The 20519-nt window shown below is 41.8% G+C and overlaps 1 protein-coding gene and 1 long non-coding RNA gene across 2 annotated transcripts in view; one reads left to right on the top strand and one right to left on the bottom strand.

The window, feature by feature from the left end:
- The window catches only part of PACRG (parkin coregulated), a 510247-nt gene that overhangs the window by 239153 nt on the left and 250575 nt on the right, over window positions 1–20519 (bottom strand). The window lies entirely within an intron of this gene.
- Window positions 14991–17715, top strand: LOC123609272. The gene is made up of 2 exons (XR_006717708.1): window positions 14991–15265; window positions 17631–17715. It is a non-coding gene; the product is annotated as an uncharacterized LOC123609272 (long non-coding RNA).

Below are 20519 nucleotides of genomic sequence, written 5' to 3'. Positions count from 1 at the left end.
TTCTCTCTCTCTCTCTCTCTCTCCCTCTCTCTCTGTCTCTCTCTTTCTCTCTCTGTTTCTTAAGTTCTTTTATGTTGTGGAGATATAACTTTTGTATGTTATGGAAGTTTCAAAAAAAATTTTTTTTGCCATGAAGACTTTTGCTTGTTTTAGAATTCATTAATCTTTTGTGGGGTTCTGAATTTTGAGTCATTAAAAAGCTTTTTTCCCCCATTTTGTAACAGAAAGAATAGAAACAATTAGAAAAGACAATTTATAATGGTTTATTCTAGTATTTTTATGATTTCTTTATATTGAAATCTTTAATCCATTTGTAACTTTTCTTGGTGTAAGGTGGGAGACTTTCTTCCAACTGTAACTGTTATCCAAGTGGCTAGCCTGTTGTCCCAAAGTATTTATTAAATAATCTTTCACTGATTAGAAAGCCCTACTTCTTGACTTTCTATTTTGTTTCACAGGACTTTCTCTTTTTTTTTTTTTTTTTCAACGTTTATTTATTTTTGGGACAGAGAGAGACAGAGCATGAACGGGGGAGGGGCAGAGAGAGAGGGAGACACAGAATCGGAAACAGGCTCCAGGCTCTGAGCCATCAGCCCAGAGCCCGACGCGGGGCTCGAACTCACGGACCGCGAGATCGTGACCTGGCCGAGGTCGGACGCTTAACCGACTGCGCCACCCAGGCGCCCCTAGGACTTTCTTATTCATAAACCAGTACTATTTTGATTTAATTACCACACGGTATAACAGATTTTAGTATCTGGTCGGCTAGCTAGTCACCCCATTATTGCTTTCGTTTTCTGAGTTTTTAAATTATTATTATTTGTTTCCCTTTCAGTATGAAATTTAGACACATTTTAGACATAAGGTCTACTTAATGGGACTCTATAAAACCTTGCGTTGAATAATTAGATAAGACAGATTTTTTACAAGCATCCCAGAGACAGGGGTAACTGAACAGTGGTAAGACGCAAAGTAAGTTTCAAGAAATTCCAAAATATCTATGTCATATGTGTCACGTTTTTTTGAAGAAAATTAAATAATACAAATGTTGAACTAAGTAAACAATAGGCAAACTTTTAACCTCCACATATTTGGAAATTTAAAAACACTTTTATTAAAAAATTGTTTTCATGTTTATTTATTTTTTGAGAGGGGGAGAGAGAGAGAGAGAGCGTGAGCAGGGCAGAGAGAGAGAGAGAGAGAGAGCAAGACACAGAATCCGAAGCAAGCTCCAGGCTCTGAGCTGTCAGCATAGAGACTGATGTGGGGCTCGAACTCACGAACTGTGAGATCATGACCTGAGCTGAACTCGGACGCTTAACCGAATGAGCCACCAAGGGGCCCCTTAAAGACACTTTTAAATCACTAAGAGACCAAAGAGAAAATCCTTACAGAAATAATAACATGTTAAAAATTGAATCACAATGAAATGATCTAACCTTAAAAAAATAGAAAAATGCCCCATTTGTACAGACTTTTTAAGAACAGAAAAAGAAGGAAACGACACACTATCAGAGGCCAGCATAAGCTTGTCACTACGCTCAGCCCAATCTCACTGAATCAAAATAAAGCACGAGGCAAACTGAATGCAGTGGCATATTAAAAACCATGGCCAGGTAAGGGGCTCCTGGGTGCCTCAGTCTGTTAGGCGTCTGACTTTGGCTCAAGTTGTGATCTCACAGTCTGTGAGTTCGAGCCCTGCATCGGGCTCTGTGCTGACAGCTCAGACCCTGGAGCCTGCTTCGGATTTTGTGTCTCCCTCTCTTCCTACCCCTCCCCTGCTTGTGCTCTCTCTCTCTCTCTCTCTCTCTCTCTCTCTCTCTCTGAAATAAATAAACATTAAAAAATAAAAAAAAATAAAAAACACAAAAACTGTGGCAGGTAGGCTGTACTGCAGAAACACCAGGATACTTCAACAGCATGTTTAAAGTTTTAAATCAAAGGAGGAAAAATGAGATCATCTTCATAGATGCACACAAAGCATTTGATGAAATCATTCATTAAAAAATAAAAAACTCAATGCAAAAACCTACAGCAAATTATCATACTTTACGGTGAAATGTTAGGAGCATTCTCATTATGGAGAAATCCATGCAAAGGGGACAAGGAGACCGTTATCATCTCAACATTGTAGTGGCGGTTTTAACTAAGGAGGAATGTAAAATATGTGTGAATATTGGCAAGGAAGAAACAAAACTCTTGTCATTTGAGGATGATTTAACTATGTACATAGAATGCCCAGAGAATCTACAAACAAGTTTAATTAGGAAGAGAGTTCAGAAAAATTGCTGCATAAAAGATCAGCACACTAAAAATAATAGCATTCCCATATGCCACTAAAAACTACATAGAAAATATTTTTTAAAATATTCACAATCACAAGAAATAAAGCAAAACAAACCCTTAAAGATAACTGGTAACAAAGCTAACAGTCAATGCATAAGATGTTTATGGGGACAATGATGAAAGGTTATTGATAAGCACAAATGGAAGAATGGTACAGTGTTCTATAAACAAATGAGTATATTGACTATACTCATGGATGGGTGGACTCAAACTTATAAAGATGGTGAGTCTGTCCAATTTAAATTTTTTTAATGTTTATTTATTTTTGAGAGAGAGACAGACAGACAGAACATGAGTGGGGGAGTGGCAGAGAGAGATTGGGACACAGAATCCGAAGCAGGCTCCAGGCTCTGAGCTGTCAGTACAGAGCCCAACATAGGGCTTGACCCCAAGAGCTGTGAGATCATGACCTCAGCTGAAGTTGGATGCTCAACCGACTGAGCCACCCAGGTGCCCCAGCGCCTGTCTAATTCAATCTATAAAGATTGGAGAGTCTTGGTGACACGTTGGGACTACATTCCAAGCAGCTGCAGAGTGAGGATTGGAGCCCAGTGCTTCTTCCCGTTGACCTGCTCACCTTTTTTCACCATCTTGATGGCTTGTCGCTTTACTACCAATACTGAAGGCTCTGTCTAGCTGAAAGGTCTTAATTACTGAGTAACAAATCTGGACTTGAGAATGGAGAGTCAAATTATTTTATGGAATAACCTTATTTTAAGTTTCTGTCAAAAATGCTAACAAGACAGCTAAAGGTCAGTTGTAAGCAGATCTCGAATTTATGCACACTTAACCTTTATTATCCGGGAATTGTATGTTCCTAACTGCAGCTGTCGATGAGTGATACTTTCAAGTGTAATAAATAAAGAAGAAGTAATCCCTTGTTCTCTGGCTTTGAACATTCCCACCTTTGGTCACCTGTCATAAAGTTAAAGGAATTTCCTTAAAAACTTAACAATAGCATAGTTTTTTAAACCAACAGGGCATAAAAGGAGCAAACTATGAATTAATACACATCTTCGGAGTTTCTCTTTCCTTTATCACATTTCTATATAATGCTAAAAATAGTATAATTTTGTCACAGGTAGAGAGAAGATACTTATATTTGGGGATAACAAGTGTTAATCAAACTGAGAAGCAAGAAATGAATGATAGACCTGGAAAGTTCTGCAGTTTTAGAAGTTGGGACAGAGTTAGAAACAGATCACTTGTGGCTTTTACCACTGGTGCTAATTGCAAAACATGGCATTAATTTATAAAAATTAGATAATGTACTGTGAACTTTAATACACTCAGCCAAATGGGCAGAATTAAGGAGGTTTGGAAAGGATTAATTCAGGTGAAGTTAATGTCAGGAAGCAATTTTAGGAAAGAAATTGTTATGATGGCAGTATTGACTGCCTCTTTTATCAGCATATAATTTTTCTATGCATGTATTTTTCAGGGATTAGATATAAATTTATTAAAGTTGTTTAAACACACAAGTTCTTATATTTCTTAGTCAAATTTCACCTAAAAAACTAAAGCGAGAGATATAGTGAATAGCTTACGCTAGTTATAGTGCTGTGCCGAATGTCAAGGAGAGATGGGGATATTAGTGGGTAGGAAAAAGATGAGAAATATGACTTCCTCCATTGGATTCACATTTTAATATTATCAGTTTGTGGAGAAAATGAATTAGTAACAGTCTGCCTTTACAGAGAGCAGCTTGTGTTTGGAATTGGGCAGATCAAGGTTCAAACCCATCACTTGCGTGTACTGAACCTCATCACTTTCAAACTCTGTGATTAGTGGAGAGTTACTGTGCCTTTCTGGGCCTTACTTCACTTTTTATAAACAGATGGCTAATTCCCAGGGTTATCACAGGGATTAAATGAGATAGCATGTGCCAAATGATGTTAATTCCTTTCTCTATTCTCTTAAAAAGAAGAATACCCTCACAAAAGAAGTAAGTAAAAATTTCAAAGTAGTACTTGATTAAATGGCAAATGAGAAGTACATCCCAAGGGTATATAGGAAAATGCCCTGGCTCAGAGGAACGGGAGATAATTATGGGTTGGAGTAAACAGGAAAAGTTTCCCTGGAGAGGTGGATCCTGATGAGCCTTGCAAGGTGGGAAGGGGCGAGCATACTGAGCAAAGACATGGAGGTGAGAACTGGACACAATGTCGTCAAGAGACAGTGCTTAGTTCAGTTTGGATAATGTTGGGGAGGCAGGAAGGCACCTTCTGCCGTCCACTGTGACTGGACTGAATACTTCAGGCATAAGGAAAATGCAGATGGTTTTCAAGTAAGGGGTTGACATGATTAAATGCCATTTAAGAAAGAACAGCCTAGCACTTACTCATCTTGCATAACTGAAAATTTATACGCATCAGGTATAAATTCTCCCTCCCAGTCCCTAGGGACCAACATTCTATTCTCTGCTTCTATGGGTTGGACTCTGTTCGGTTCCTCCTATAAATGGAATCATGCAGTATTTGTCCCTCGGTGTCTGGCTTATTTCCCTAGCATAATTCTCCAAGTTTTCTCCATGTTGTCACGTACGGTATGATTTCTCTCTTTTAACTTTTTGAGAGCCCTCCATGTTGTTTTTCACAGCAGCGACACCATTTTACATTGTTGTCAAGAGCACACAGGGTTCCCTTTTCTCTACATACTCTCCAATACTTGTTACCTTTTGGTAATAGCTATCCTAACAGTCCCAACAGGTGTGAGGTCGTTTATCTTGTTGTGGTTTTTATTTGCATTTCTCTGAGGATTTGATTAGTGATGTTGAGCACCTTGTTATATACCTGTTGATCATTGTAGGTCTTTTTTGGAGAAATGTCTGTTCAAGTCTTTTGCCCATTTTTAAATAAGGTTATTTTTTTTTATTTTTTTTTAATGTTTATTTATTTCTGAGACAGAGAGAGACAGAACATGAGTGGGGGAGGGGCAGAGAGAGAGGGAGACACAGAATCAGAAGCAGGATCCAGGCTCTGAGCCATTAGCACAGAGCCTGATGTGGGGCTCGCACTCATGAACTGCAAGATCATAAGCTGAGCCGAAGTCAGATGCTCAACCGACTGAGCCACCCAGGCGCCCCAGGTTATTTGTTTCTTTCCTGTAGAGTTATAGGAGTTCCTCATATATTTAGGATATTAACCCCTTATCAGATATAGGTTTGCAAATATTGTCTCCTGTTCCATAGATTGCTTTTTATTTTGTTGTTTCCTTTGCACTGCAGAAGCTATTTGGTTTGATGTAGTTCCATTTGTCTATTTGTGCTTTGGTGTCATACCCAAGAAATCACTGTCAAGATCAATGCTAAGAAGGTTTCCCCCTATGTTTTCTTCTAGGAGTTTTAAAGTCTTTAATCCACTGTGTGTGTGTGTGTGTGTGTGTGTGTGTGTGTGTGCGCGCGTGTGCGTGTGTGTATGTTAACAGAGTATAACCAGACAGTGTAGTACAGGATAACTTAGAAAGATCAAAATACAGGAGTACATGTCTAGGCATGGAATCACCAGCCAACAGACCTGAATTGTGGTGTTGACCTAGAAAGTAGGTTGAAAATGACAGAAGGAGAAGAATGTTAGAATACTTTACAGGATTGGATGATACAGGATTGGATGATTAACGGACATGGGAGAATAAAGAACTTGATGGAATCTATCTAATGGCTTGGTTTCCAACATGGGAAGCAAGTGAAATGGCATTGGTATTGGGAAGGGGCTGAATTACGGGCCGTAAGTTCGGTTTCAGATGTAAGCTGGGAGACGTCTGGACGGAGCTGCCTAAAGATGTAAGATGCACATTTTGCGTTTTGGAAATAGGGTAGTACCAGTGAGACAATTTTCAGAGTCATTTCAGAAAGGCCGTGGTCTTATAATAGCGTGAACTGACGAGATCTTTGAGAGAGCCTGTGAGGACTCCCCCATTAGGAAAACAGAAGAGGCAGAGGGCTTGGTGGGCAGGGAGCTAAGAGTATCAGGCAAGACAACTAGTGTTGATGAACTTTGCTCTAAGGAAAAACATGGCTTGAATGCCCTGCTAACCCATCATAGGGGAAACAAATGGTAATTATTGGAGATATGAAAACTGACAAGCTATATGAAATCAGGTACGTCGACCGTGGAACACGAGTCAGGTGCTAATTGTTTTGCGGCAATATAAAACCAGTTTTTTCCCAGTAGGCCAGAAATATTTACAAAGGAATTTGAACCATCGCATGAAGAGAGAACTATTCTCACCACTCAGAAATACCGTGTTCCTTCCTCCCAAAAGCTTGTGTCCTGCTAGGCCTAGGAATGGGCTGGCCAAGCTTACGGTCTGTGACCCGGTCTTCGCTCCACGCGTCACTGCCAGAAGCAGGCAAGGAGACATGGGAAGACCCTACTGTTAAAAATATCTCCACAGACTTACCAGTTTAAGTTCGATTGAATTTCTTTTTAAAAACAAAATACCTTTTGGTGTGCTTCAGCTTTGCATGCTGTTTACATCCTGTGGTAAAACTGAAATTGGAAAGCTGAATTGCTCCTCTCCAAGTGCTGGAAGAATTGGACCATGTCACTGGTAAAATGCAAAGAAAGGGAGGTAATTCGGGTGCCTGGAGCATTCTGAGGAGGCAGTTGCAGATTGAGGGAGCCAAGGCGAAAGGTGTCAGGAGAGATGCCACCAAAGCAGTAAAAGGCACGCCGGCCAGCCCGATCCTGTGTTAGGATGTGTAAGGCAAGTTGCTGACATGTGCTGTGGATTCTCAGTGAGCACGGAGGGCGAAGGGTTCCGACCCCAGAGTCCCACTCCTCCCTCACTAGTGGATGGATGCGGCCAAGCTACTCGGTCCCTCTAGGCCTCAGTTTCCTTCTCTGCAAAATAGGACAACGACGTGCCTACTGCCTAGGGAATGCGGTGAGCTAGTGCATATAAATAGCTAAGAACAGTGCCTGGGTAACACAGGGAACAATAGACGTGGGCTATAAAACAGCCACCAAAGAGCTCTCTTTTGTCTTCATTATTGAGTTACTTCTCTGCAAACTGCAGTTGTCAGTCAACTTCCTCTATATTTACCATGGTCTTTACATTTTGATGTGTTCCCTTTGTAGAGAGAAAAAGGATCTTCTTTTGGCTGTGCCAACATTTTCTTAAACTAGCCTGGTCCTGCTGTCATTTTGTCTAAAGTGATTGAAGAACAGAGGTCATTTGTGAAGGACACAGAACACGGAGCCCAGAGAGCTCACAGGTTAAAACAGGGCACGCATCAACGTCTGCCGGTGATTCGGGGGACTTTCAAGGAGGTCAGAATATCTTTATAGAAAATGACACCCTCTTTCTGGGTTTGCATGGTAGACCAGTAAATCTAGGGGATAAAAACATAAAATGTTGAAGATCTCATCTTCATTAAAGGAACACGGTACTTTGCAAAATGTATTCTATTTGAGCGTGACAATAAGATTGTTTCTCAAATTACAAAAAAATGTACGTATTGGCCTGTTAAGTAACAGCCCGTAAAACTATTGATACTGCATTTATCAACTTAAACCTCTGCCAATTTTTTAATGAGAAACTATCATCTGTCTTATAGAATCTCTGCTTCCGAGTTTAACCTTGGGCCACATCACTAAGTGTACTTCTTTTGTAGAAAACATGATATTTTAAAAATCAAGTTATTTTGACATTCTAGCGTTGTATACCGACGACATGTGGGAAAATATACAATCTGTCTGCCAGGCTGTAATTCTGGAAACAAGCATCATCTTAAATCATGATATCAAAGCAGAGTTTTTAAAATGTTGCTATGCTTTCTTTATCATAAGACAGACAGAACTTCTTGGCATGCAGCATGAAGGCTATTTCCCTCAAGTCGGTGAGGGTTACAGAGAAAATTCAAAACCACAGTGGAAGGGTCATTCTCATTCTCCTCATTACCCAATTTGGGGATGCAGTATCTCTCTTCTTAGAATAAACCCTGCCTTTTCCATGTCTGCTAAGACGGTTTCCCTAGAGAAGATGAAGCATTGCAATTTAGGATTTTCCTTGCGGTCCTGGTCTATCTCTAAAGTTTTTGTACCTCCTATTCTCTCTGCTCCTGGGTTCTCTAGACTTTGTGTTTACTGGCTTCTGTTACTAATTTCACATGGCCACTTGTGCAGATGATGTGATGCCATCGTGTTTCAGCTCCAACAAAGTTTACGAAGATATGTTTGTATGTTCCCTGAGGGGAGGAACTGTGTTTGGCTCTCCACTGATACCTGGTGTCACCTGCCTCCTCTGAGTCTTAAAAATCTGCTGAATGAATGGATTGTTTTTGGTTGGGGAGTAAATCAAATATTCTAAAGCGATGGTTGCTGAATACTCATGTCACTGTAAACATACATGGTCAACTAAGGTACCTGATATGCAACATATTTCATGTTTACCAAGAACTTGGGTATATTAGGCAAATGGGATCCATTATTTATTTTACTGCCACACTTAAAGGAACCTAATTGTGTTCAACTATTTTCAGTTTCCATGGAACATACCTTTGCACCCAGCTCAGAAAGCCGCCCCACTCTCTCTCGGGAGAAAGAAACCATGGTATTTTGCAGGTGCCGCTACGAGGACATTTGTTGTGCTTATATATTTGCTTACATTCTGTCACCCTCACTAAATTGTGAGCTCTGGATGCCATGATCGACCCATTTTTTTCCAGTCTGCAACATTTCATCTTCATTCCCGGTGTATAGGCCATTCGTATTTGTTGAACGAATTAATCAATGGGCAGATTCTCAGATGATCCCTCAACACCAATCTCTCTCCTGTTTTGTCCAGTCTTCAGACTCTTCTTTAAAAAAATTATTCTATGTTACTTGTCTTCCAAGTGTCCTTTGCTAGGTGTATGCAGGATATATCACAAGCTTTTTGCTGTGGTAAAGAATCTGTCCCCAAATTCCCTTTCCAGCTTAACGTTCTGACATTTTGCTCCCACAACCTAAGTTCGAATTATACCAAATACCTCACTCTTTGCTGAATATGTCCTACTTTCATGGAGTACATTTCCATTTGGCTGTTTATCCACAGTCATCTGATGGCAGTGAAGAGTATAGGTTTTGGAGCCCAAATCCCAATCTTCTCCCTGCCTCTGCCACTAAAGTACCTGCATGTCCTTGGACAAGTCGCCTCAATGATGTTAAAATGGGGATGATAATAGCACATACTTAAACTGTCTGCTGTAAATAATACATTAGTTCATTCATGCAGACCATCTAGAACAGTGTCAGGTGCATGTTAATCGTTACCATTATCACTTTGCTTTTCTACAATAGCATGGGACGCATTGTACTGTAATTACATGGTCATTGTTAAAAGTATGCTCAACTATTTACCTATTTAGTGATATGAACTAGACCTCCTATTGCCTTTTTGGTTGGAGTAGGGAAGCAAGAGGAAGAAGGAAGGTAAGGAGTAGGGAAGGGGCAGCAGAGAGAGGGAGATGGGGAGATGGGGAGATGGGGAGGTGGGGAGATGAAGAACTGTCAGCATTAGAGCCCCAGAAACCCCACCCCCACTCAGGATGGAAGTCCTGCATGTGTGTGTAGATGCACGTGCCTGTGTATTTGCATGTGTGTGTGTACGTGCACGGGCCTGTGTATTTCATGTGTGTGTGTAGGTGCGTAGGCCTGTGTACTTGCATGTGTGTGTGTGTAGGTGCATGGGCCTGTGTATTTGTACATGTGTGTAGGTGTGTGTGCCTGTGTATTTGCACGTGTGCATGTAGGTGCACATGGCTGTGTATCTGCATGTGGGCGTGTAGGTGCATGTGCCTCTTTATTTCGTGTGTATGTGTAGGTGTGCGTGCCTGTGTATTTGCACATCTGCGTGTAGGTGCACGTGCCTGTGTATTTCCATGTGTGCATGTAGGTGCACGGGCCTGTGTATTTGTACGTGTGTGTGTAGGTGCACAGGTCTCTATATTTGCACGTGTGCGTGTAGGTGCATGGGCCTGTGTATTTGCATGTGTGTATGTTATAAACAACCAGCGAGGGTCGGGGAACGTTCTAGGGTGCATGAGCATATTGGTAAATAATAGTGGTTGCCTGTTGTACCTGTCTTCTTAGACATAGCCCAGGGAAGTTTCAAAACACAACGGAGACTGGAAGTGACAAGTCAGAGCTAGAGACAGGCTAGCAGATACAGGTGAATCTCAGCGGCACCCTTGTGAGCCAGCCACCAAGCTTCAGAAGCAGCCATCAGGGGCGTCTGGGTGGCTCAGTCAGTTGAATGTCCAACTCTTGGTTTCCACTCAGGTCATGATCTCACAACTTGCGAGTTCCAGCCCTACATCAGGCTCTGTACTGACAGTGCAGAGCCCGCTTGGGATTCTCTCTCTCTCCCCCTCTCTCTGCCCCTCCCATGCTTGTGTGCTCTGTCTCTATCTCTCTCTCAAAACAACAACAACAACAACAAAGATTTTTAAAAAACATTAAAAAAAAGAAGCCACCAAGCATCATCAGGGCCAAGAGAATAGACCAAGGGCCAATTCCTACTATAGATTCCTCCACAACAGGTACAAGGACAGAGTCCCACACCCATGAACCTTGTGAGGTGACCAACAAGCTCAACTGAACGCCTGGGGAAGTGAAGTGACAAAGGCCACGTGAGGCTGTACATGCTCCAGGGGACCGGTATGAGGCCATCTAAACTTCCTCCCACACCCCGGTGACAGCAACTGGGAAGGAGAGAGGGGAGGAAGGGAAATGAAACACTAAGACAGGATCAGTTCCAAATCCTTCTCTCTCTCTCTTCTCCCACCTCCTGGATCTCATGATGGAAATGGAATCTCTAAAGCAAGAAAATAACAATTACAGACAATAAAGAGGGTTACAATGTTTTGCATGTAGGAGGCATTTATTCTCATCACCACTCAGTACCTCTCCCCACATGTGTGAATGCACATATGCGTGCGTGCGCACACACACACACACACACACACACACACACTGTTTATGATTTGCCTCTCTTACTAGGTCTGTCTCTCTTTATGTCTGTTTGACATCTGACCCAGAAGTTAGTATGTCACAGCGTCTGTCACATAGACCTTGGGAAAGGGATGGGTGGTTGGAAAAAATGAGTAAATAAATGAATGAATAAACTACTCTTTTATTAATTTACTCTATCCTCTCTGGATCAAATGTCCTTTATTTTAGGTTTTTTGTTGTTGTTGTTGTTGTTGTTGTTGTTGTTATTCTGGGAATTTCCACAAAATATGTCAAGCAAGTATTGGTTTCAGACCTCCTGGATTTAGTCATCTGGGAGCTACATGTCATTTTGCATGATTTTAAATCATTCATTTCAACCCACTTTTGATTCACAAGTGAGGACCAGAATTCCATTTAGGGTAAAATGACTTGCCCAAAGGCAGGGAGTGATTGAATTGCCCACTCATCAATCCTAACTTATTTAGGTTCATTGTTCTCTTTTCAACTGAGAGGGACATTTGATTTCAGTTAGTCCCCTCTACTTTCAGTTCATGGTGTGTGTCGAACAAGGCCCAGATTATTAGTTCTATTAGATCCTGCCTCCATCCAGGGTTACATGTTATGACCCACAATATGCTGCCTAGCAGTTTCCAGAATACTGCTGTTTGTTAGACTCAGCACAGGGTATAGCCTTCACACAAGTCTCTTGAAGGTCAGAACTATGGGAAACAGGAGAACTAAAGAGTCCCTGAGTGCTAATTCTTGATGGTCTAGACAGTTTTTATACAGAAAGACAAAAATAATGGAAAAGGAAAATTGAACAGGGTAAGTTTGAAAAGTGCTTCAGATAGTTAAGCCTTCAGTCTTACAAAGTACTATCAGCATTAGCAATTAATTTTAGTAGATCGATTCAGCAAATTTGAGTAGATTGATTTAGCAAATTAAAAGATTAATCATGCCATTACATTATGATTGGGAATATGGCACCACCCAAAGTAACTAAAATTAAAATCATCCATGATGGTAGAAACCATCTTTCCTGTCCTTGCTCCCCGTGGGGTGCTGTAAACGTGTAGCAACCGGCTTTCAGGGAGGGGAGCTTAGATTAATAGCATTTGTTGGTTTCTGTGGTGTAAAAATTCCCACCATGGCCAGTTTCAAGCTAACAACTTGAAATCCCTGAATGTGGAATTGGGTAGAAAAGTATATGATCTGCTCTCACAAGACACAGGAAACTTTATGTGGTGACTTACTGTATCTTAATAGAATTTTGACTAATTCTATACATATATAGAAGTCTGTTTTTCGCATAAAATGCATATTATGTAACATAACTTGATTGGCCACACGAATCCACAGGGTATTCAAACTGTCTCTGTACTGCTCTGATGCTCTGTCCTTCTAACACACCGGTACAGCTGAATATTTAACAGTGATGCCCATGATTCTGACTATGCATTTTACACCACACAAGACGTCCTCTCATTCGTACTAAATGAGGTAAAAGGAAATATAAACAGAAATAAGAAAATGTAAACCATGAAATGACTACAATGGTTTATTTTACCAAAGCTATTGAAGCTGATTTTCCTCCCAGTTTTACAAAATTTCTGGCACGTATCATTTACAACATTGTTTTTCCTTTCACTTTATCTCGTTCACAATTACTTTCCTCCCACACGACCCTCCCCCTCCATATACTGCTGCAAGGTCTGAAGTTATGACCAACAAATGCATACTTAGATGTATTAAAAAAGCTTGTTCAGCACCATGAGTCAAGAAGTCCCAAGTTAGACAGCTTCACAGTTGGTTAGGTAATTGACTGGTTCAAAACCAGTCAATGCCATCAAAGAGCCAGCTTGTTTCTAGCTGTCCTCTATGTCTCTATCAGGGGTCAGCTGAATCCCCTCCTGATCACAAAATGGTTGCAGAAGCTCCAGAAATCACCAACCAGATATACAAACACCCAGAAGCAAAAAAGTAAACGAATTTTTCTGTTTATTTCTTAACATCTAAGAAAATTCTCTCAGAATCACTCCCTCTCCTTTTCCCCCATAGGATTACATAAAAATCTGCTTCTAAACAATTCAATCCAAATCACCAGCAATGCAAATATATTTATCACAATTGCCTCTCACTATTTTTTAATCTTTATTTTGTTTATTTCTGAGAGAGAGAGAGAGCCAGCAAGGGAGGGGTAAAGGGGGGTGGATAGAAGATTCGAAGCGGGAGCCACATTGTCAGCAGAGAACCCCACGCGGGGCTCGAACTCACAGACCTGAGCCACGGTCGGAAGCTTAACTGACTGAGCCACCCAGGCGCCCCTTGCCTCTTACTATTTTTATCCATTGGTGATAAAAGAGAGAAGAGTTGGTGGCAAGGTCCTTTTTAAAAGGGTCTACTACAGATAGTAACCTAAAGAATTCGAAAGATAGTCACAAATAGACCGTGATGTATTCCGAGAAGCTGGCCTGGGACAGTTTGTGCCTTTTATTGCTGTTCTAACGACGTACCATAGACCTAGTAATTTAAAACAACGTGAATTTATTGTCTTATCATTCTGAAGGTCAGAAGTCCAAACTATGTCTTAGAGGCTAAAATTAAGGTGTGGACAGAGTTGCACTGGTTCTGGAAAAATGTTTCTTTGCCTTTTTCCGCTCGCAGAAGCTGCTGGCATTTCTTGGCTCACCTCACCTTCCTCCCTCCTCAAAGCACATCACCTGACCCTTGCTCCATTGTCACATCTCCCCTCTACCTTCGACCTCCTTGCCTCCCTTTTGTAGGCATCGATTGCCGTGCTCATTGAGTCTCGCTGAATAACCCAGGACGATCTCCCCATCTCAAGATCCTTAATTTAATTACAACTGCAAAGTCCCTTTTACCACGGAGGTAACATAGTCACAGGTTCTGGGGTTTAGGGCATTCACAGCTTCTTGTGGGGGGCATTATGCTGTTTACCTCAGTTGGGGGGTTATAAAATGACACTGCTTACAAGTTTGTAAGAAAGTTTTTACATTACTCCAAAAGTGAGACTTGGAACTGGACTGACTTAGCTGGACACAAGAAACATAATTGGGATGACTGCAGTGCTCCCCCTTAGCACGTACCTGGCCTGATAAAGATTATAATTTTATATTAAGGAAAGCACTACCGATATCCTTATATTCATGAAGGTATTTTCAACAGTTTAAGCTTCATACAAAAAATAGAATTTTTATCAGTTAATTAAATTGAAAATACTGTGGGCCCGGAGTTTTACTCAGCAGCAGAACAGAGAGCAGTGGTACAATGTGAGCCACTGAGGCCTGGCCCTCATGGACACCACACTCTCTCCCGGGGCTCCAGGATTCTAAGGACCGGTTGTATTAGGACCTGTGTTTCACTCTGCCCTCTGTCTGCCAAGGGAGGGGTGAGATGACCAAAACCTAAGTTGGGAAGAGGTGAGTTAAGCCCTAGAATGGCCCCAGAGTGCCTCCAGATACTTACTAGATACTTAGACACCTTCCATGATCTTGAAATAGCAGCTTTTAAACTAAAAGAGAGAGAGAGAGACCTAAAAAGATGAAAACTCTAAGAGGAGAGATTCTCAGGCACCTGTGACGTTTAGATACGAACCCTACAACAGATGATCTGAGATAGACTTCTCTCAATCAGGTATAATTTAATTTTTTCTGCTTATAATTCTCTGGTTGATTATAATGTGTTTACTCTTAAACTACTCCCAGCCTTCTGTGGGGATTCGGTTGGCCATGTGACTGACTTCCAGACAAGTCAGTGTGGGAGCAAGTGACGCAAGCCCGCGGACTTCAGCGCTGGCCCACGGGCATCCTCGTGTGGTGTTCATGCTCTTATCTCTTCCCCCGATTTAGGGCAGAGGAGCACGGGAAGCTTGGTCCAGATGAAGACAGTAGGAGCAGAGATGGGAGCAGAAGTGGGCGGAGCCACCAAACAGACACCTGTTTGTGCATTAACACGAATGAAAAGTAAGTGTGGCTTGCTTTATGCGTGTTCAGGAGTCATATCCTGCTAAATGTTACGGGATGGACCTGTGCTCCCTTCTCATTTTTGCTCTGTCATCTCAGACTGGCCATGAAAGGCATGGAGGGACCTTGACAGAGGTTACGCCTGAACTCGTCTTTGCTGAACCTGACCCGACATCTTCCAGGGGAAAACCCAGAGGGTCCTTGTCTAACTGTGGGGTTGGGTTGTTATATCTCTTGGAAACTGAATGACAAGAATTAAGGAGCTGACATTCTAACACACTATATTAGGATTTCTTTTATTCATGTGAGGTTAAAAAAGTACACCAAGAATCACCTTGAAAATGTTCCCATAACATAGACAAGGGGCATTAAATTAATTCTAGAAATTCATTTGAGATTTTGAAACAGTGATTTTAAGGGAGAAATGCTTCCAGATTTTACCCTACTTTTCAATTTACTTGCATCATTAAATATAGCACAATTTTCAGTGTAATGAACATGATATTGTACAGAAATTAGATCTCAGTATTGAAAGATGAAAAAAACCAAGAGCAGTCAGACGTACCTTGAGAAAAAAAAGTGTTCTGCAAACCTCAGATAAATGCAGAATGCCTGCCAGCAGAGTTTGCATGAAACAAATAGATGTAACCAGAGTCACTCTATTTCCAGCCCAGATAAAAAATAAATTTCTCATCCTCAAATTACATGCATTTTCATTTAAACCCACTATAGCTTTTAAAGGACGCAGGCACCTTTCACACAAACCCAGTGGGTCAACGGTTCATCTTGAGTGCTCTCTTTTGTAGGAAGCATAGGAGGGTACTATTATTTACCCTGATGTTTTGGTGAGAGATGACCCACCTATCCCTTTCAGCAGGTATACAATCCCAGCAGACAACCTGCAGCAGACTAGGCCTAGGGAGAAGCTTCTGGATCATCCCAAATTTGCTGTGACATCTCTGTACCTGGTCCCTGTGTGCCCTGGCATGTGTGTCTTTCCTGAGGTTTCCAGCTGTGAAATACTTTAGTCAGTCGCCAAATACTTACATTGTGTTCCCATGTGCTCAACTAGATGTCCTTGGTATGGGACAGGCCCAATCCTCCCTCCCCCCAAGGAGCCAACAGCTAAATGGAGAAGAAAAGTGAGTTAATGGATACTTACCTGAGATGAGAGTCTGATGGGAGAACATGGGGGTGACCTCTGGGGAACCCTTGCCCACTGTCCCAACATGTCACTACAGTCACCACACAAAAGTAACAGCAGGACTCTGATGTGTTTGAAACATTTCCTCCAATTTTTTTTTCTTATCTAGCATATATCTTGCTCTTGTGTGATTTCTTGTTCAATGGTATTACAAATGCTTTAATCATTTTATAAAATCGTTCTATCCAAGCAATGCCACAGTTAGAAAGGTCATGTTATATATAATAGTAATAGTTAAACTGCACTGGAATAATTTGTGGGAAAGTATAATATTCAATAATGTCTGTTATCACACAAATTCCATTCACTGTGCAAAAGGACAAGAGTGGCAGCTAGAATTATAATTTTAACAACTCTCTATCGTATAAATGTGAAATTAGCAGGGAGGCAGAGAGATTTCCTTGACTATTGTCTGAAGTGGAAGGACACAGGCTGGCTAAATACGTATCATTCTTTTCCTCTGGGTTTGAATTTCTTGATTCTCACACAAGGCCTCCAGTGAGATAAACATAAAATATGTGGTTCTTCCTTATCTAAGTGGTTTAAAAAAGATTTTTTTTTTTTCATTTGCTATTACTTGTCTAAACTGGCCATCCATCTGCATTTACTGAACAAACTCTGAGCTTTCACTTGGGCCCTTTGCGGAGTGTGGGGACCCTTCTGGGCACGCTTCCCTTCCGAGGTGGCTGCTTCCCAGTCCAGCCCTGGAAGCTTCTGGGGAAAGAACCAGTGTCCCCCCCCCCCCCCCCCCCCCGATGCTGGACAGGAACTGAAAAGTCAGCACTGCCTGGTTCTTTTCCCGACAAATCAAAGGCAAAGCCTCAGATTTGAAATTCAGGGGAAAAAATAAGTCCTAACTGTGCTGATTTTTTATGCTTGCAGCAAACTTCATCCACATTTTACTCTCAAAATTACACAAAGTGATTTGCTTAAAATAGTGGTTTTTACTCAGCATCAGAGAATTGCCAAAGACAAACAGAACTGCTTGGAAAGCTAAATAGACATGTTAACTTTTTCATTTACTTCAAAATAAGATCTAGATGCTTTGTGATTCTTCAACAAGTAAAAGTAAAAAATATGAAAAAAAATCATCAAGATTGCTGAGAATGGTAGCCCTTGGGGACAGATGCTCACAAAAATTTCTCCCTTCTCTCCTTATAGGACGGAAGTATCAGGAAAAGGAAGCAGGAAATTATTTAAGCAAATTCACTGTTAACTTTTTATAAGTAAATCGTGACCCAGGACGGATCTAAGGAAACCTCATTATTCCTAAATCTCTGACTTGACACATAGATTTTTAAAATATTGAAAACTGTGAGGAAAATGGCAAATAATCCACGAAAGTGTGGGTTCAGTGCTGCAGTTAATTCTATTACACATAATAATGGATGAGTCACTGGAGCAGGTAATTAGAATTGGCATGCAGCCTACTTAGCTGGATTTCAGTGAGTCCTGGGACGTTTGTGTTGGTGAGAAGCAAGTTCTATACAAAGATGCTCCATGAAGAATCATCCCCCTCCCCCACCCCCAGTTTCCACACCACAACCAGGAGGCCCCTAGCTGTCATCATCTCTCCCAAGTTATCCTTGGCATCTTACCATGAGGTGGACCCTCTCTCAGGCAGGGGGGAGGGTGACCCGTGCTTTCACCAGTGAGGGGATCGTGGAAGCCCAGGGAGGACCTGAGGCTACAAAGAACTCAGCTGGAGGCAATGACCATTCTCTTGCTATGTGATGCACAGTCTCGTCTACAATTATGCAATAATGTGTTTATTTGTTTATTTCATCTGTTTCTCCTGCTCCTCAGATTGCAAGTTCCATGAGAGCAGGGTCTAAGTCTGTCTCATTTATCATTAAATTCCCAATTTCTCATACAGTGCACAGTATTGAACACCTTGTGGATGCTCAAGGAATATTTGCTGGAACTTAAAATGAATAGACGGGTCTCTGGCCCCATTCTTCTTGAAATTGTTTGAATCCATTTTCCTTCCTGTGACCAACAGCAGGCCTGTACCTAGCTGGGCCGGACAGAATTCAGATGGCTGTTATAAGCACCAGTAAACTTATCAGGCACAGCCTGTCAGCAGATCATTCATCATTAGTTGGCTGCATATAACTGTTCTTTTAAAGGAAGAGTTCTAAAAGAAAAATTCAAATATTTAGGGGTATAAAAATGGGCATTTATGAGATATTGTTACAATAAAATTAGGAGTTACAAAAAGGAGCTTTAAGCTTTTGGCGTGTAGAAGAAGGACACTTAACTCAGAATGATGGGAGACAGGCTCCCTTTGAGTCAGGAAGAGCATCCCGGGCAGGAGAGGAAAGACGGAAATGTCCACGAGCATTGCTCCTGTGGGACTGTGGGGTTCAGGGTGGCTGAGGCTTAGGCTAGAAGGTGGGGGGCAATTTTGAGAGAAGAGCTGGACCCGGGTTATGAGGTCCTCATCGGCAGTTTCTATTTCATTAAGAAGGAAGTGGAAAGATGCTCATCGGGGGACTGAGGAGATGGGAATGAGAAACGAGATAATTAGGAGACTTAAAAGTGGGTGTGAGGAAGAGCCCACGATCAAGCCCATGACGTGCGTGGTGCTGTTGAGTAACCCAGATGGGGGACAATGATGGCGGGCAGGTCTGCGGCGGGGGCATCCGACGCCACGATTTCCCTCATGGACTTGGCAAGTTCTGAGTAGCTGCTATGCCCCACCCAAGTGAAGTGGCCATGCCCAGGAGACACCTGGGTAAGTGATCTGGGGACTTACTAGGGAAATGGAGGCTGAGGTGATAGGTGACCAGGGAAAGCATTTATAGTGAACAGTAAGGGGCCCAAGGTCCATATGCTGGGCACGCAGAGGGAAGAACCCTGACAAGAAGCTTAAAGAAAATCAAGGCAGTCGGATGATCAGACTGTGAAGCCATTGAGGGAGGGGTGGGGGCAGGAATTAACTGAAGCCACAGGTGCCGACAGCAAGGATTTGGAAGAGAGAACCAGAATTGATTGCAGGCATTTTGTCGATTGATGATGGCAAGTGTTAGCAGTACTGGACAGTAAGAAGCAGGCATGACATTCTGTCTTCTTCTTTCTAAATGTGACAATTTTTTTAAATGTTTAATTAAAAAAATGTTTTTAATGCTTACTTATTCTTTGACAGAGCGCGAGAGAGAACGAGGGAGCACAAGTGGGGGAGGGGCAGGGAGAGACGGAGACACAGAATCCAAAGCAGGCTCCAGGCTCCGAGCTGTCAGCACAGAGCCCGACGCGGGGCTTGAACCCACAAACCGTGAGATCATGACCTGAGCCGAAGTCTGACGCTTAACTGACTGAGCCACCCAGGCACCCCCCAAATGTGACATTTTTAGAAGAGTTGTAATACTGAGCTTGGATAGCAAAATACTTTTTGAAAGCAATGGACCTTTCAGAATAAAATACTGAATGGGGGGAAAATTGTCCACATGATATGTTATTCTTTCAGTAAATAAAAGTAGGAATATGACAATACTAAGAAAGGTTACTGTAAGTCATAGCTAGGAAATAGCTAAACTGAGATCCTCATGTGGGCTGCGGGACTGAAGGCATGGACTGAAGTGGGACTGAAGTGTGGGACTGAAGGGCATAGAATATCTGCTGCTTAAACTGGCTTGGGTTCATTTCCATTAATTTCAATCAAAAGAATTTTAAATACAGCAGAATGTCACTGGTCTCTTAAAGTATATCCACGAATCAGATTGGGGGGGATATGCATGGCTGGTTTTATTTTTACTGTTTCCATGAGGGCGACAAAGAATGGAGGATAGTTCAAGAGCAATTCCAAGTCGTGGGTTGTTTTTTTGTTTTTTAAATAACTGGTTCACAGCTCCATATGTTACAGCATTTCTCCTCTCCCCCCATAACTGACAAGGTGACCGGTATATTCACACAAGAAATATTTTCACATCCAAAACAAGTTGTGCTAATTATCAAAACTGTTTTAATTAAATTTTGTAACAGCTGGCCTGTGCTCTTGGCATTCAGCGTCACGACGGCACCACCCCCCCGAACTGGTAGAGACTGGAA

The sequence above is a fragment of the Leopardus geoffroyi genome, chromosome B2, assembly GCF_018350155.1.
Source record: "Leopardus geoffroyi isolate Oge1 chromosome B2, O.geoffroyi_Oge1_pat1.0, whole genome shotgun sequence".
Classification (NCBI taxonomy): domain Eukaryota; kingdom Metazoa; phylum Chordata; class Mammalia; order Carnivora; family Felidae; genus Leopardus; species Leopardus geoffroyi.
Note: the sequence above shows the minus strand (reverse complement) of the source record. Positions and strands in the feature narration are given on the sequence as shown.